Source organism: Myxine glutinosa, chromosome 7 (assembly GCF_964187855.1).
Source record: "Myxine glutinosa chromosome 7, kmMyxGlut1.1, whole genome shotgun sequence".
NCBI lineage: Eukaryota > Metazoa > Chordata > Myxini > Myxiniformes > Myxinidae > Myxine > Myxine glutinosa.
The window spans coordinates 62,315,148-62,332,246 of NC_136267.1; the positions used below are offsets into that span (position 1 = coordinate 62,315,148).

The window sequence follows — 17,099 nt, forward strand, 5'->3', positions numbered from 1 at the left end:
AGAATGTTTTTATGATAATTTTGACATCATAGGTCACGTGGTATGGCAGCCATCTTGGATTAAAAGCAAATCATCGAAAAAATATTTCTCGGAAACCGCTGAATGGAAAAAAATTAAACTTGGCACATTGTCGAGTACTCAAAATGGGGAACAAAAGGATGATAATGATGACATCATAGGTTAAGTAGTATACCAGCCAAAAATGTTTTAATCAAATTCTTTATCCTAAAAATCAGAAATTGCATGCACATGATCAAGGACCCATTTGTATTGAGATATTAAATTTATGATATCGTGGTCACATGGTTTGGCAGCCATATTGGATTGAAGGAATATATAAAATAATTATAGTTCTGAAACCGCTCACCCTATCGATGTGAAATTTTACAAATATCATCTAACAGCACTGTTGCATATAGTTTGAAAATGATGATGTTTTAGGTCACGTGGTTTGGCAGCCATCTTGGATAGAAAAACGAACCTTATCTGATCAACACGAAACTTCACAAACGTGATCCCCTTCCTATACATATGCAGAGTGATGGCATCTACCCATTGTGGGACTATGCGGAGGCATATTGGTGACACAGTCGCATTGTTCTAGTTTCTAAGTGAGATAGAGACTCATGGAGGAGTTGGGTGATGGAGGTTACAAAGGCAACAAACTGACTTCGGGGCAGTGGGGCTACAGTTAGACACAACGCCCAAGGGAATTAATGACCAGGAAAAGAGAAGAGAGAGGAGAGGGAGGAACGACAGTTACCTGCAAGTAAGATCGTTGGGTTAGGCGAGTGAGATTAATGGGGGTAGAAAAGATCAAAGGTTGTGATGAATTTGCAGTTTTTGGTGGGAAATATATGATTTGGTAAAATGTTAAGGCAAATGAAAGTTAAAAACATTTCAATGTCATCGAAGCCAAGTTTGCGAACATCATGATGTCACCTGCAAAACAATTATCATACTAGAATTTGATAAGTGTCTGTTTATTTGTGTGTTCTTTGTTTGTGTATACTTTGTTCATGTGTGTGTTTGTGTATTTCCGGTTTGTGTGTCTGTTTGTTTATGTATTGTTTGTGTATTGTTTGTTTTTGCATTGTTTGTTTGTGTATTGTTTGTGTGTCAATTGTGTGTCTGATTATTTGCATATTGTTTGTTTGTGTGTCTCTGTGTGTTTCTTTTGTTTTTGGGTTTGCTTGTTTGTGTGTCTGTTTGTGTGTCTGTTTCTGTGTCTGTTTGTGTATTGTTTGTGTATTGTCGGTTTGTGTGTCTGTCTGTGTGTCTGTTTGTGTATTGTTGGTTTGTGTGTCTTTGTTTGTCTGTTTGTGTATTGTTTGTGTATAGTTTGTTTGTGTGTCTATTTGTTTGCATATTGTTTTGTTTGTGTGTCTGTTTGTGTGTCTGTTTGTTTGTCTGTTTGTTTGCATACTGTTTGTTTGTGTGTCTGTTTGTGTGCCTGTTTGTTTGCATAGTGTTTGGTTGTGTGTCTGTTTGTTTGTTTGTCTGTTTGTTGACTTGTATGCACTTGATGGAAGGCGTTAAATCTTGTGTTTGTATTCAGGGTGTGTGTTCATGGAATGGTTTTAGGTGCTAACACTAATTCATAGCCCCTGAGGTCCAGGGTGGAAGGAGCCCCTAAAAGTCTCGATGTAAATGTGTATCTTATAGCGCTCCGCTCCGTATGGCGCTCCCGGTGGGAGGATGCCAATTCCAAGGGAATGAACCCGTCCGTAGTTAATAAATATAATCCTTTTCGTTCCCTTACACAGAACTTAAGCATAGGAGGAGACCATTCGGCCCATTATACCTGTGCAATGTTTGCCAACCTATGGTTGTTTGTCCATACTCTATTCTTTTTAAACGCTCAGGGTTAAACAAGGAAGCCATTTCTAAAGTCTGTGGTATGACTCGGCTGGGAATCGAACCACCGACCTCCCAAACTCACATCAGTCACTCTAACCACTTCGACACCACTGGGTGTCCGTGATTTCTGCGAGGAATTAATCCGTCCATAAGGAAGGGGTCTTCGCTTGCCTTCTCAACACGGTACTTATATATGGTGAGGCTCGAGGCAAAGGGGGCTTCCACGTCCCAGTCCCTTTTAAGCTGTATCAAGGGGTCCCGTGGCGGAAATGACAGCGCACACCACCCGGGGAAAACGAACCTCCCACATGTTGGTCGGTGTTGGTTACGTCGAGGCTCTAGCTGCGTGATGACAACGTGCAGGTGTCACGCAGGTATATTCACCTACTGTAGAGGACGTCACTGGGTGCTCGTTTGGCGTGACACAGAAACCCAATGCGATGACGTCCTGCACATGGCGCCAGTAATCACCAAACTGTCTAACCGATGACAATGGCTTCTACAGGACGTGATCACAATCTTGTACACTCGCATGTAAAAATTTCCGATATAAAGCACGTAAAAACAAGTTAATTAAAACCCCTTCCAGGCCATTAATCAGAGCACCATATTATCTCCGTAATGGTTTGAAGACATCGGGCGAGATGGAGCGAACGATTGTCGGATTCGATTAGAGTCTCGAGCGGATTCACAACTTGGATATTTTTATTTTTTTTTACAAAAATGGCGACTTCTCGTGGGGCATGAAGAGCGCGATGAAGAAGAAAAGGAGTAAATTCTGTGATATGGACGATCTGATGTGGTGATCTGAGGCGGGGGTGGGGGGTGTGAGAGGCGTTGATAGGGGTGGGGTAAAAAAAACTCCTGGACCTTTACAGCAGATGGGGACTTTGATGGCAATTTAACGTCAGGCGCTATTAACAAGGCCTCGTAATTAGACTAATCAACGGCGTACTTATCGCTCCATATTGTTATTGCATTTCATATTGAGTGCTGAGCCCTCCACCCCCACCATGGGGAAATAATGGGAAGGGGGGGGGGGGCAAATTCCCATTATTATGACTGTCTATAAAACAGCCTTGCCCATTGCGCATTGCTCGGTGGATCCTGGGTGTGTGGCTTTTAGCATATATGGGAATGCGTGTGCGGTGTGTGGTGTACGTGTGCAGTGTGCGATGTGCGGTGTACAATATGCCGTGTGCAGCATGCTTTGGGCGTGCATTTTCGACCTCGGTTTATAAGTGTCGCCCCTTAACGTATGTCTTCCACTTATAATTCCTTGCTTGATGCTCGGCAATGAAATGGATAGAGCACGGACAAAACAACTATAGGTTGGTAATAATAGCACAGGCTTCGATGGGCCTCATGGCCCATTGGTAATAATAATGGCCCTAATGCCCCTAATGGCTCAAGTAACAACAATGGTAATAATAGCACTCCTCCTGCGTCAAAAGTTCCTTGTAATTAAGGGAACATATTATTACTATTATATGATCCATCTCAACATGTTGCCCAGCAACCCATTCGAATGTTTACAGTTTTTACATAAATTTTCATTGAGAAGTTTATTTCCCAGTTTACAGTTATATAAATTACAATTTTGAAATGCTAGATATTGATTGAGGTTTTTTTAGGACGCTTTTTATGGTATTTACGTAAACTTTAAATTACGGACGCTTTCCGAAGAGTCTGTGATTAATCCCGGTGTACTGGCTTCGATGTCTGTCAGCATGCCAAATTTCAGCTTTCCACGTCACCCAGAAGGTACCTGGACATTAATATCAGTCAGTTAGTCAGTGGTTAGAAAGAACTTTATAGATGTATGTATATATATACACTACCTGACCAAAAGTATGCGGACACTCAAACATCGAACATCTCATTCCAAAATCATGGGCATTAATATGGACTTGGTCTCCCCTTTGCTGCTATAACAGCCTCCACTCTTCTGGGAAGGCTTTCCATGAGATGTATATATATATATATATATACAGTCGTGGCCAAAAATATTGGCACCCTTGCACTTTTTTCAAATAACTCACAATTTTCTCTAAAATATAAGTTGAAATTGACAAAAGTATTTGGTCTCCACAATTCTTTATTTCACTGATAATATAACAGAACCTTTGTTTTTGATTCAGTACTTAACATATCCTTTTAAATCAGAAAATAAAAAGAAATTGCATTGACAAAATTATTGACACCCTCGACTTAATATTTAGTAGCACAACCTTTGGACAAAATAACTACAGTCAATCGCTTCCTATAGCCATGAATGAGCTTCCTGCACCTCTCTACTGGCAGTTTGACCCAATCTTCTTGTGCAAACTGCTCCAGTTTGCCCAGATTTGAAGGGTGCCTTCTCCCAACTGCTGTTTTCAGATATCCCCACAGGTGCTCAATGGGATTTAGATCTGGACTCATTGCTGGCCACTTCAGAACAGTCCAGCATTTTCTCTTGAACCATTCCTGGATGCTTTTCACCCCTCAGCCCAATTTGAGCTGAGGGGTATTGTCGTCACGGGCGTCCGGGCATCCTTCAACTTTTGGTTTCCGTCAATTTCAAGCAGAACGGCCTGTCCGATTAAATCCATTTTTGCAGTGTGTGTTTGGGTTGAGTAGAGGAAGGTTCCTTTCGAAAATGGGCGAGCTGCGATTTTCAATATGGCCGCCACGGCAACTATCCGGGCGTCCGTCAACTTTTGGTTTCTGTCAATTTCGAGCAGAATGGCTTGTCCGATTAAATCCATTTTTGCAGTGTTTGTTAGGGTTGAGAAGAAGAAGGTTCCTTTCTAAAATGGGCGCCCTGAGATTTTCAATATGGTCGCCACGGCAGCCATCTTGAAACTTGTTTCTGTCAATTTCGAGCAGAATGGCTTGTGTTACGGATTCGTCACTTCCGTCTTTGTGGTTTTCATCCACTGGAAGCATCTTTAGTTTCATATACTATTATTGTTATAGTTTGAGTGAAATGGAGATAACTGTCTTCAAAAGGAAAAATTTGTGTTTTAAAAGAAAAACGAAATGGATCGGGAGAAACCGGAAGAAGAAGAAGAGGAGGCTGAAGCGGGGCAAGTGAGATCGGGAGAGAAAGGCCGATCGGCTTCGAGGTATCGAGCGGACGCTGGCGAACGTTGGTCACGAGCGAATATTGGTTTCCCCGGGAAAGGGATTCCTGTGACAGAGTCGTTATCGCAGTGGCAGATAAACCTGCGTGACGGGTTTTGCGATGGGTTCCGAAAGTGAATCATTGTTGGAGAGCAGGTACGCCTCCATTACGGGCCCGTCCGCCATTTCACCTCGCGCCAGCCATTTCACCGCGCACCAGCCATTACCCTGGTTCTCGTGTGTGTCGTGGATTTCGATTGGGAATTCGCGGTTCTCCACTTGGGAACTGCTGCTCGTTCATGTCAGCATCATTGTCTGGTGAACCGAAGGTGTGAATTCCCAGTCGACTTTTGGGTGAACTTTTACCTGACCGACGCCGGCCCGACCTCACCCAGCGGCTCTTCGGCAGCGTCGACTGTCAGCCGTCCTGGATTCAGGTCTCAATACGACCTTTTTGGTGTGATCACCGGAGCGTGGATCGACTTTGGCCTGGTGTCGTGACGGTGACTTTGGGGGTCTTACATTTTGCTCACGTGGAGTACCGTGAGTGATTGAGTTAAGAAACTGGTGGTACCATCATAGGAATTATATGGTGTTTGTTGTGCAATTGAGATTTTATTGGACTTGTGCAAGTTGTTATTATTGTGTGATATTAATACAATACTTGGTTTTTGGTATCAACTGATTGGTGTAGTTTCACCATTGGTCATTGGCACACATAATAGCACATCTTTCTGCCGTGACTCCTTTCGGGGCTCGGAGGTACACCGTGACTGGGGTTTGGAGAGGAGCACGTAACACTTGTCCGATTAAATTCATTTTTGCAGTGTGTGTTGGGGTTGGGTAGAGGAAGGTTCCTTTCGAAATGGGCGCGCTGCGATTTTCAATATGGCCGCCACGGTAGCCATCTTGAAATTGGTTTCCGTCAATTTCTAGCAGTACGGATTGTCTGATTAAATCCATGTTTGCAGTGTGTGTTGGGGTTGAGTAGAGGAAGGTGCCTTTCGAAAATGGGCGCGCTGCGATTTTCAATATGGCCACCACGGCAGCCATCTTGAAATTGGTTTCCGTCAATTTCGAGCAGAACGGCTTGTCCGATTAAATCCATTTTTGCAGTGTGTGTTGGGGTTAATTAGAGGAAGGTTTATGGGCACGCTGCGATTTTCAATATGGCCGCCACGGTAGCCATCTTGAAATTGGTTTCCATCAATTTCGAGCAGTACGGCTTGTCCGATTAAATCCATGTTTGCAGTGTGTGTTGGGGTTGAGTAGAGGAAGGTTCCTTTCGAAAATGGGCGTGCTGCGATTTTCAATATGTCCGCCACGGCAGCCATCTTGAAATTGGTTTCCACCATGCATGGGCTGAGTGGTTACGCCCGCCTTGCGGTGCTATTTATTGAAGTATGTTTGGGGTCATTGTCCGGCTGCAAGACCCATGACCTTCAACAGAGACCCAGCTTTCTGACACTGGGTGGAACATTGCGCTCCAAAATGACTTGGTAAGCACCTGATTTCATGATGCCATGCACATATTCAAGGCACCCAGTGCCAGAGGCAGCACAGCAACCCCAAAACATCACTGAACCTCCTCCATGTTTGGCTGTAGGGTAGGTGTTATTTTCTTTGAAGGCTTCCTTTTGTTTTCTATAAACATAGAGATGATGGGCTTTACCAAAAAGCTCTAATTTGGTCTCATCTGTCAACAGGACATTCTCCCAGAAGGATTTTGGCTTGTTCATGTGTATTTTGGCAAACTCCAGTCAGGGTTTCTTATGTCTCTCTCTCTCTCTCTCTCAGCATTGGGGTCCTCCATAGAACCCCCTTTCATCGAGTTGGCTACGGATGTTGCAAGTTGAAACTGTCGTACCTTGTGTCTGAAGTTCAGCTTGAATCTGTTTGGCAGTTGATTGAAGTGCTTTCTCCACCATTCGAACAATCCTTTGCTGCAATCTTCGATCAAGTTTTCTCTTGTGGCCATGTCTATGGAGGTTGACGACAGTGTCATTGGTCTTAAACTTCCTGATAACATTGCGTATGGTGGACACAGGAACATCAAGGTCTTTGGAGGTGGATTTGTAGCCTTGAGATTGTCCATGCCTGGCTACAATCTTGTATCTGACATTCTCAGACAATTCTCTGGTTTTCTTTCTTTTCTCCATGCTCATTGCGGTACATACAGTGACACAAAACAGCATAATGGCTCCTTTTCTCTATTCAAACTTGTTGAATGAGTGATTTTTATACTGCAGGCACCTGAAACTCACCACAGGTGAGTTCAATTCCAAAGTGAAGGAGAATCACCTGCTTGAAATCTAATTATTTCTAACCACTTCTAAAAGGTGCCAATAATATTGTCCGGCCCATTTTAGGATTTCTGTGTGGAATAAGCTAAGATTTAGTAATCTATTCAGCTTTTTTGTTTTGTTCCACTGCAAACCCAAGATATACAAATGTGGAAACCAAAAGATTTTAAAATTTCAACAATTTTCTGGAAGAAATGGTGCATTATCTGAAAAGAATGCAAGGGAACCAATATTTTTGGCCACGACTGTATATATATATATATATCAGTTATTATGCGATTTCATACCATCAGTGGTGAACCGCCATGAAGGTATCCCATCCAGCTATGCTGTACCTTAATGGGAGCGATAAGTACCGTCTGCCACCCGGCACTTCTCAAACTGAGACTGCCGAGTGCATGCAGTCTTCTCAAACTCAGCATTTACACTCAGTACGCACACAGCACAAGTTCTCAGCACAGTGTACACTGTACACGCCACCCACATGTACCAGAGCATCTCTCAAACCTTGCGCGAATGCTAGATTGATGTTAATTACGTACCTTTATTGCTATTATGTTGAAACTAACAACCTTATTCCGAGCCATGCAAATTGATACAACGTATTTCAGAGCTTCATTCGAACCCCGCACTCCGCCCCCTCCAAACGATTGCTGCATTGTCTCACGCAATTATCTTACCCGGCAGGGATCCACCCGCGCCCCGCGTCAAACCCCAGGCTGCACAGATTTAAACGGAGCGTACCGAACACAGCTGCACAGCTCAGAGGCTGCACAGCTCAGAGGCGAGCAGGCACACTCATCCAGTTAGCTGATATGTCGCATCCTGGAGCATGCGAACCGCACATCATCCCGAGCATTAATTCCATCCTGCGATGATCTTATTTTACAGCAGTTCAATGATGACACTTCTGTTCAACCTTGTCCTGACTCATTCTCTCATTCAAACATGATGTGGACAAATTCATCAATTCCATCCACCTGTTAATACAACACCTGTTACAATTCACCTGTAGTAACACTACAACACCTGCAACGATACAACAATACAACACCTGTTACAATCACCTGTTGTAACAACACCGACAACAATACAACAATACCAATACCTGGTTTCTCAGTGTGGAGAAAAACCTCCTCTGGTTTTTCCTCCTTCATTGGGAAGACCTCCTCTGCATTCACCTGGAACCCTTCTCCCACACTCATTTGAATTTTTTTTAGTGCCCAATCCAACTCAATTTCCTAATTGTAAGTTCCCTGGCCCGCCTCTGATGCTCAGGCGCTGCAGACACCTGGACCATCGGCATCTTTTGGGCCAACACTACACCTGCCAAGCTTGCCTGCTTCTGGTGCGGGCCTCATCCCACCAACAGGAATTCCTTTCAGTGCACCTCACCTGGCTTTTTCTGGTGAACCTTCTCTAATTTGTCACCTAAAGCCTCGATGGCTGCCAATTTGAACGTTCCTTCCTCTGGCCATGCTTCACTCAGGGTTTTTTTTTGACAGTTCTCCGATTTATTGGAGTGATCTTGGTCCTGGGATCCCTCTTCCCGGTCCTCACACCCCCCCTCCTTTGACTGACCCACCCCTACCCTTCCGACCATGGCTCACTCAGGGTCTTTGTTAGCTCAGCCCATGCTTCCTGAGGGGCTCGCCCTCCTTGCCTGATTTATTACCCATCTATTTCTCTCTATGCTGTCCTTCCTGGGATGATCTTGACCTAAAGGCGTCGCACTGTGTCCGCCTGGCCTCACAACCCCCCTCTTTTGCCAACCGTACCCCTAACCTTGGTTAAACAATAATCTCGTTACTCCGGGCCAATCGCCCGTACTTACAATTTTTTCGTGGCCCAAGCACGGACGGCGCTGGAAAGACGGACCAAACCCGGGGTGAAGAGTGGAGCATGTAATTTGGGATAACTTTCAGCACAAACGCTTTCCTTAATCAAATTGGGTGCCGGCCTCTCCTCTCGATCCCTCCGGGGTCCGTCCCTTCCAGTCCTCTTTCCGTGTTGGGTTCTGCTCGCTGCTGCCAAATGTGGAGAATCGATCCGAGGTCCACGTCTTTCAAGAAGTAATAAGATTTTATTGAGGAACCAATCATGGCCATGGAGCGCATCAAGACGAGGCCAGAGTAAACAATCGTGGCGCCGTCAAGATGGTCTAACTATGCATAGAGAGGGTGGCCTTTATATACAGGCAAAAACCCAGATACTGATCATGATTAAATGTCAGGCAAGCATGGTATGGTCAGAAAGCAGTTATACATCATTAGACTGTCAGCACAAAACCTATTAGTGAAGCAATGTGCCGCCCTTGCTGAATTCCAACTGAATTCCAACCACGGTTCTTGCTTCACTCCCTCTTGAATCTTATCTATCTTCAACAGAGCCTGCTCAAAGTCAAAAGGCTTGTGAAAGCAGGTTTTGTGTCAACAACAGTGAGCGGAGCCAAATAATTCACGTTCCTTTAAATATATTGAATTGTATGAACTGTGCTGTGTTGTACTTGTAAATTGTATTTGTAATCACTAGTATAACCCCATAATATGGACCATTCCCCATATACTGTATATATTGTTGCGGATATGGGATTTGCATCCATCCATATCCGCTTGTAAATATTCCCCTATTTCCTCAATACTTCCCAACTATCCCCAATCCCCCATTCCCTAGTCCCATTTTCTGTAAACAACACTCTGTAGACCCGACCTCCCCCTATTTCCCCCATTAAATGTCGTGCCCAGGTTCACCGCATCTCATGTAAGACAACTATAGGACATCTTGCTAGTTATTCTTAGTCTATGTCAGTTAAGGACTCGTTTCCATTAATTCTGACCCTTCGTTGCACCAGAATGTGATTGTATGGCACCGTTAGGAAGTTTAGGACCTCCCAATACCTCCCCACAGCTCTTCCTCACAGTACAACAACAACAACAACAACGACAACGAGCGCAGGGAGTGCGCGTCCTCACTCCGGCTTGGTTGGTAGGGGGTGTTGGGAGGGCACCAGGCCTTCCCAACGAGCCGCCATCGAACATGTGCTCGACGGGGTTACCAAATAGGGGCTCCCTGTCAGCTCCTCGTCAAGGGCGTAGCCCGGTAACCCCCGCACCCAATGGAAGCGGCGGACCGGCCCCAGTGGGGCGGAGCCAACCAGCCGAGGGCGTGTCACTCCCCGCTGAGCATGCGCAGGGAGAGGGAGGTGACGTCAGATGCGCGCTGAGCTTGGAGAAAGAAAGACGCCACCTCCGAGCGCTGTGAGGCCTCCCCGCATCTTCTGGACCGTGCTTTATCCTGTCCCCGAGCCAAGGTGCACCTTGTGCCATCGAACTACCTGTCCCTCCCTGCCATCAATCCCTGTGTAAGTCAGCCTTGTTCCGTTTGTCTGTGGTCTGTCTGGGATAAGATAAGACGGTAATTAAGTGCCCATCTCTTCTGTGTCTTTACCTCACTGCCTTGTAATCTACCCCTTTTCTCCACCACTGTAATTATACCCTCCTCCGGAGGTCTTGAGAACTGTACCCCTTGCGTCGTTTCCTCTTTCCCAGTCGTCGTGTCCTTTCTATCATTGATTTGGCATAGCGCGATTTGGTCAACGTCTGGGTGGAATCGGGGTCTAGTCGGGGAATAACTGTTCGGTCGCGGCAATACCACCGCTCGGTAAATAACATCTAAACCGCGTCCGTAACAATTGGTGTCAGGAGTTGGGATTCGAACCTGGGACTAAATTTATTTAGCCCAAATTTTGGACACCAATTGTGTTATTACCGTAACAATATATATATATATTGTTACGGTCCGCGGATAAGGATGTTGTTTGCCGAGCGGATGGCACCGCGGCCGAACAGTTTTCCCCGACTAAACCCGATTCCCGAACGTTGGCCGGATCGCGCCACAGATATTCAATTTGGAAACCTCTAAAGTGACCGAATGTAAAGAGGAAGAAGAAGACGTACAGAAGAGTAACGGGATTTATTATTTACACACACAAGCAAAAGGAGCAGTCAAGGTTATATACAGGGAACATGGAAAAAGCAGGTGACACAGTGAAAATACTAGCTTATCTAAACTGGCTTAATTAATACCCCAAGACAGAAAAAACGAAGACGACTCACACGGGGAATGATGATAGGAATGGCGGAGGTGGATGGCTTGGAGGGGGGAGGCCGGTCCACGGATACCGCAGCACGATCGGCGCGTTTGGCAGCCGCCGTTCCTTTTCGGTCCTGCTCAAAACGTCCGTCCAGGCCCCAAGCTGCTGTGGCTGCAGTTTCGGTGGCTCAAGCTGCTGCTGATGCAGCCGCGGTGGCTCAAGCTGCTCTCTTCAGGGATCCCGTACTCAACTCTCTTCTTGGTGATCTCTTCGCCGCAACTCTTGACATGGACCTCCTTCACGGCTTCCGCGCGCGCTCTTTTATATCGCCGCAGGCAAATCAAGCCGCCGGCCTCCCGGACACGCCCATCGGTGAGCTCCTTCGGCCCTGATTGGTGGGCACAGCCCTTTGGCTCCGCCCTTGATGACCAGGTCCAGACCCGCCCTTCTTCCCCAACCTTGCCTCGTGGCCAATGGTGGTTGAAGAAAACCGCCCAAAATGCAGTTGGCCATTGAAATGAAATGAAAGGGGATCTACTCTTATTTCACTTGGTGCAATGGAGTATTTAAATTAATGGGAGGCACAGCCTTACCCTAACACAAATAATAAGGATATAAGCTACTGAACAAGGGTATTATAGTGTCCTTCAATGTATGCTTTATGGAATTAACTACCGGAACGCCCTTTGACCTTTATACAACAGACTGGAGGCAGGAAGGCGATATTTTACAACAATTTACTATACAATAAAAACACAATAAAAAAACACAATCCTCATATCCACAACACTGCACCCTCCTCCTCTTAGGCACGTCCCGGGCCTATAACTTTAACTTAGTGTGACACTTAGGTGTAGTTCCCTCTACATTTAACCTGACCCTGAGTGCGACAGTTTTAAAACATAAATAAATATGTCCCGCTGCTCCATTGCACCCTACCTAACAGACTCATGCCCACAGCTAACCGAATTGCGGAATGGTCTTCAAACTATACACTGACGGTGGGGAGCATTATTTACAATGACGTTACTTTATTTACAAAACTAACCCAGGACCTGTGATTGTTCTTTCTGGGGGGGAGACAGTCTGCTCTGCATCGATGCACCATGAAAGCACCCAAAAACGCACCAACACACCCTCAAGCACCAATCGGTGCACAGTCATCATTGTTCAATAAAAATGAATCAACAACCCCTAACCCTGCTGGTGGTCTCTTGCTCTTCGGCTCCCTCTGCTGGCTATTACTATGTTCCTGATGTTGGCATCTTCCTTTGCTGGCGGCCTATTTGCACTATTAAAATGCACCCAACGTGTCCATTTTTATTTATTTTATTTATGGCCCACAGGGCCGACTAGTGTGGTTCACCTGTGGGGCCCTGTGATCAAGGTCCGCCAGCAAGATTTCGGGCCTTCATGGCCGGTTCCAGCAGAGGGGCCATGCCCCAACCCATGGGGTCCATAAGTGGTGCTCGGCCACAGACATGTGGTCCATAATGTGGTGCATCGATGCAGACAGCTGGTTCTGGGAGTTCTGGGCGCACAATGGCGGACTCACGCACGCTCCCTCGGTGCCCAGTGGCGCACAGGTCCTCATGTGGGAGACAAAGGGGGGAGAAGGCAGATGAGCGAGGGGTAAGGTCACAAGGGTACACATCAAACAAGGCAATGCAAGGTGAAGTGCGTACGGAGAGCAAAGTGAGAAAGCTCGTCCCTACCGTACGTCACCCCCCCCCCTGTCACCTACACTACCCTTGCCCTTACCCCATATGTACAACAATCTACACATTACAAATTCGTCACTACTGTCACGTCTTCCCCATATTTCCCCTATACCAAATTCGTCTCCACAATCCCTCTATCCAAAATTTGCCATCACCCAATTCATCGTCAATCCTCATAAGGAGGAAGAGATGGAACATCAAGCACAATGTCACACCCACGTCATGATGCGTCTCACAATCCAAACATTTGCATCAAAATCATAAAAACAACCTGGCATGGTGTGGAGGTACGTCATCTCAGGTGAGTGGATGCAGATGGTGCGAGGAGATCTTCATCCTAACTACTTTCTAAATGACTTTAATACACTTTACACTACCCGGGGTCTTTCCCTGCCAATCCATTGGCCAACTTACACTATGGGTTCTAAAAACCAATTCCCATTGACCAAACTGTGGTGCTTCTCAATTTGGGGTCTCACTCCCCCGATTCATCTCCCGGTGCCCTTGCACAATTTCTGGGCTGGGACGTGCAGCTCTCCCAGCAGGTCTACCCACCTGCACACCTCCACCACTGTAGTTGCCTCCGAGCTTACCTGCTCCTTAACCTAACCTATCTACTGGGGAAGGCCCCTCCTGGCTCTGTCACCCCACTCGGTGCCCTCTGGCACTGGGCTACCCGGGTCCGTCCTCCGGATCCTCGGGCCCCATCCACAACAACTCTACCGGCTCCCAGAGCCCACCTGCGGCCTCACCTGACCGACATCCTCACAGTGGTGGAGTGCCCAAACCAACTACACACACTAACAGGCTACATGCCCAGCCATTTCCACAACACTAATGCACCCATCCAAAACCATTCTTTCACCCGCACCACAGATGCCAATATCCAACCACAATTTACCTATACCCTCTACCTAACACTTACACTACCCTCCCCGGGTATTCGTGATGGGGGTCCATCCTTCCCCCATTCACACCTTCGCACCATCCACTCCACTCCATAGTTTCCACCATACTCACTCCATGACCATCCATTCCAATACTCCATATACTCCATATATTCCACACTCCATGTATTCCACACTCCATGTATTTCACACAACCATTCTCCATACACCTGTTGTTGCACACCTGTGCAATCACACCTGGTGCCACCTGCACCCTCCTTCCTTCCTGGACCATTTGGTCAGCACAATACTCATCACCATCACCATCACTCAAACACTGCTCCATCCACCTGTTCAGTTGCACACCTGTGCAATCACACCTGTTCCTCACACACTTTTCACAATACACTTCTGAATACACTTCCAACACTCACACGGCATCATCTAAACTACCTGTTGCCCTGCTAACTTAGTGCTCCCCGTCTTCCCTTTAAACTAAGCACATACCACGTCATTATCATCCAAACTACCCTCTCTATGTCCCCAGCTACCTGTCCAATGTAGCTACCTAACCTTACCGTTACCTATTGTCAATCTCTAGGTCCCGACACATTATCCAAACCCTCCCGGGCTAGTTTTCACTGCCAAACCCCATAAATATAGTGCTCCTTTGCCCCCGCTGTGAGAGATGGCAGAGTTGCCATCCCACCACATCGGGCATCTCCCACTACCAATTTGGCTCATCCAATTGCAACCAATCAAAAATTTGCCAATCATCTGCCAATCATCACTCTGCCAATCCTTTGCCAATCTTCAAATTTTGTTTTGCAATTTCGGGTCCAAACCACTATCCTCGTCATCACAGTCTACTCACTAGTGCCTCTCGGTGCGCCAATTCACTTCTACAGCCCGGCTTCGTAAAGCCGAGCAATGAATGCGGGTTGCTTGGTGCCGGCGGCTGGATACGTCCCGCATTCGGTGCAGGGACGGGGGCTTACCCGGGCCAAGATCCCACGCACCATCTCGGCACAGAGCCGTCCAATGGCCCGATCTCGACCTGCCGGAACGCCTCAACAAAAAGGGGTCGCCATGACGACCCTTCCTATTGGGCTGCCCGCTCCGCCTAGTGGAGCACGGACACGGCCGTTCAAAGCGCGGCCCGGCGTGGATCGCGTACGGCGGTTCTTTTGAAACTGCCGTGGTTCGGATCCCCGCTGGTCCTCGCGGCACGCGAAGCTGCTCGGCGCGCACCGAGGGCCCGATGCGGCTATAAGTCACTTTAACCGCTAACCTGGTTACCGTCGATGCTTCACCTGCATGCTCACACGCATACGCTACCCCTTTCACCCTCACCGAGCTCGGTGCTCCAACGCCGCCCGTACACCCCGCGTACTTCGTTATTGTACTCGTTCTTTCGCTCACAGACTTGGTCACACACCTGACCACCGCACACCTTTGCACACACTCGTTGTTCGCACACCTCACCAACACACCTCTTCACGCCCCCTTCTCGGTCACCTCCTCTGTGACAATCACAGGTGTGCTCTCACTTGCACACCCAACCACGTGCCTCACTACTAACTCAAGTGTGCATTCCCACACACGCTCTACCATTCCAGGTGTGCATCCTTCCATTCCAGGTGTACATCCTCTCTCACCTGCCACAACCAACTCACGCTCCGTGTCACTCTTACTACTCTCACCACCACTCTTGACAGCGTACTTTTTCCCCATGCACCCGTCCGTTACACACCTTTCTCGCGCACACTCTTGCGCACACTCTCCCGTTACACCCTCTGTAACACTCACCACAGGTGTGCATTCTCCCTTACTCTTGACAGCGCACTCTTTCCCCATGCACCCGTCCGTTACACACCTTTCTCACGCACCCTCTTGCGCACACTCTCTCGTTACTCCCTCCGTAACACTCACCACAGGCGTGCATTCTCCCTTACTTTTGACAGCGCACTCTTTCCTCGTGCACCTGTCCGTTACACACCTTTCTCGCGCATCCTCTTGCGCACACTCTCTCGTTACTCCCTCCGTAACACTCACCACAGGTGTACACTCTCTCGTTACATCCTCTGTAACACTCCCCACTCCGCGCTTCCATGTTCCCCCTCGCACACGCACTATGACCAACTCACTCTCGACAGCACACTCACTCCTCGGCGCGCACTTTTTACTCACACAGCCCAGAGTCGGACATTCTCGCACACCTCCTCCTTCGCACACCGTACCTGTCGCACACTTCACCAACGGCCTCTCACGAACACCCGGATCCAAATCAACCCCCAAGCTGACTGAAGCTCCCCTCACATCATGTACATTTCCACGTTTATCGCCACTCACCTTGGCACCTCGTCTCCGCACCTCCTTCGCCACCTGCAAACTCTTTATTTGGGTAGTGAGCACATCATCACGATTTGAGCACCGACCTTGTACATATTCCATCACCTCCTCCTGTATTTCTCTCTTAGTTTCTGTCCGTCTCTTCTTAATTTCACTCACCTCCTCTTCCACCTCCTTTAACTTTTGCTTCACCTCTTTTATCTCCTGGTGCGTCGCCTCAATCTTGTCCTCTAAGGCTACCTTGACCGTCTCTATGTGCGTCCTCACCTCCCGGTCCTTCGTCTCCATTACTTCTGTCACCTCGTCCAACCTCGTTGTCAGTCCCTCATGTACCATCTGACATTGCCTCTGTGTCGCTATTAAGTCATTTTTAATGTCGTTTTGTGTCGCTTTTAACCCTCCTAGTACCGCAGTGTTCCTTTGAACCTGCTCCACTAACTCCGTCTGTCCCACCGTCAGCTGTTCCACCTCCTCCGTCAGGTCCTCTATGCCCCCTTGTAACCTAGCCGTTCCATTCCTCACCTCTTTCTCCATACGCTTTTCACCTCGCTTTACCTCCTCGCGTACCCCCGAGTCCTCCTCGCTTACACCTCGTCGTATCTCCTCCATCTCCTCCATCTCTTTTGTAGATGCCACCCTCATCTGTCCCAATTCATCCCTCTGAGCATCCAATTTACCTTCTAACCCGATTTTCACCTCCTCTATCTGGTTCCCCATCCGTTTGATTTCCCGGGCGGATTGCTCCCCTACTTCCCTCAATTTGTCGTCCATTGTG

The 17,099-nt window shown here is 47.4% G+C and overlaps 1 protein-coding gene across 1 annotated transcript in view; it reads left to right on the forward strand.

Moving 5' to 3' along the window:
- Positions 1-17,099, forward strand: part of GAD1 (glutamate decarboxylase 1) — a 118,110-nt gene that overhangs the window by 32,306 nt on the left and 68,705 nt on the right. The gene's annotated exons all lie outside the window — the stretch shown is intronic.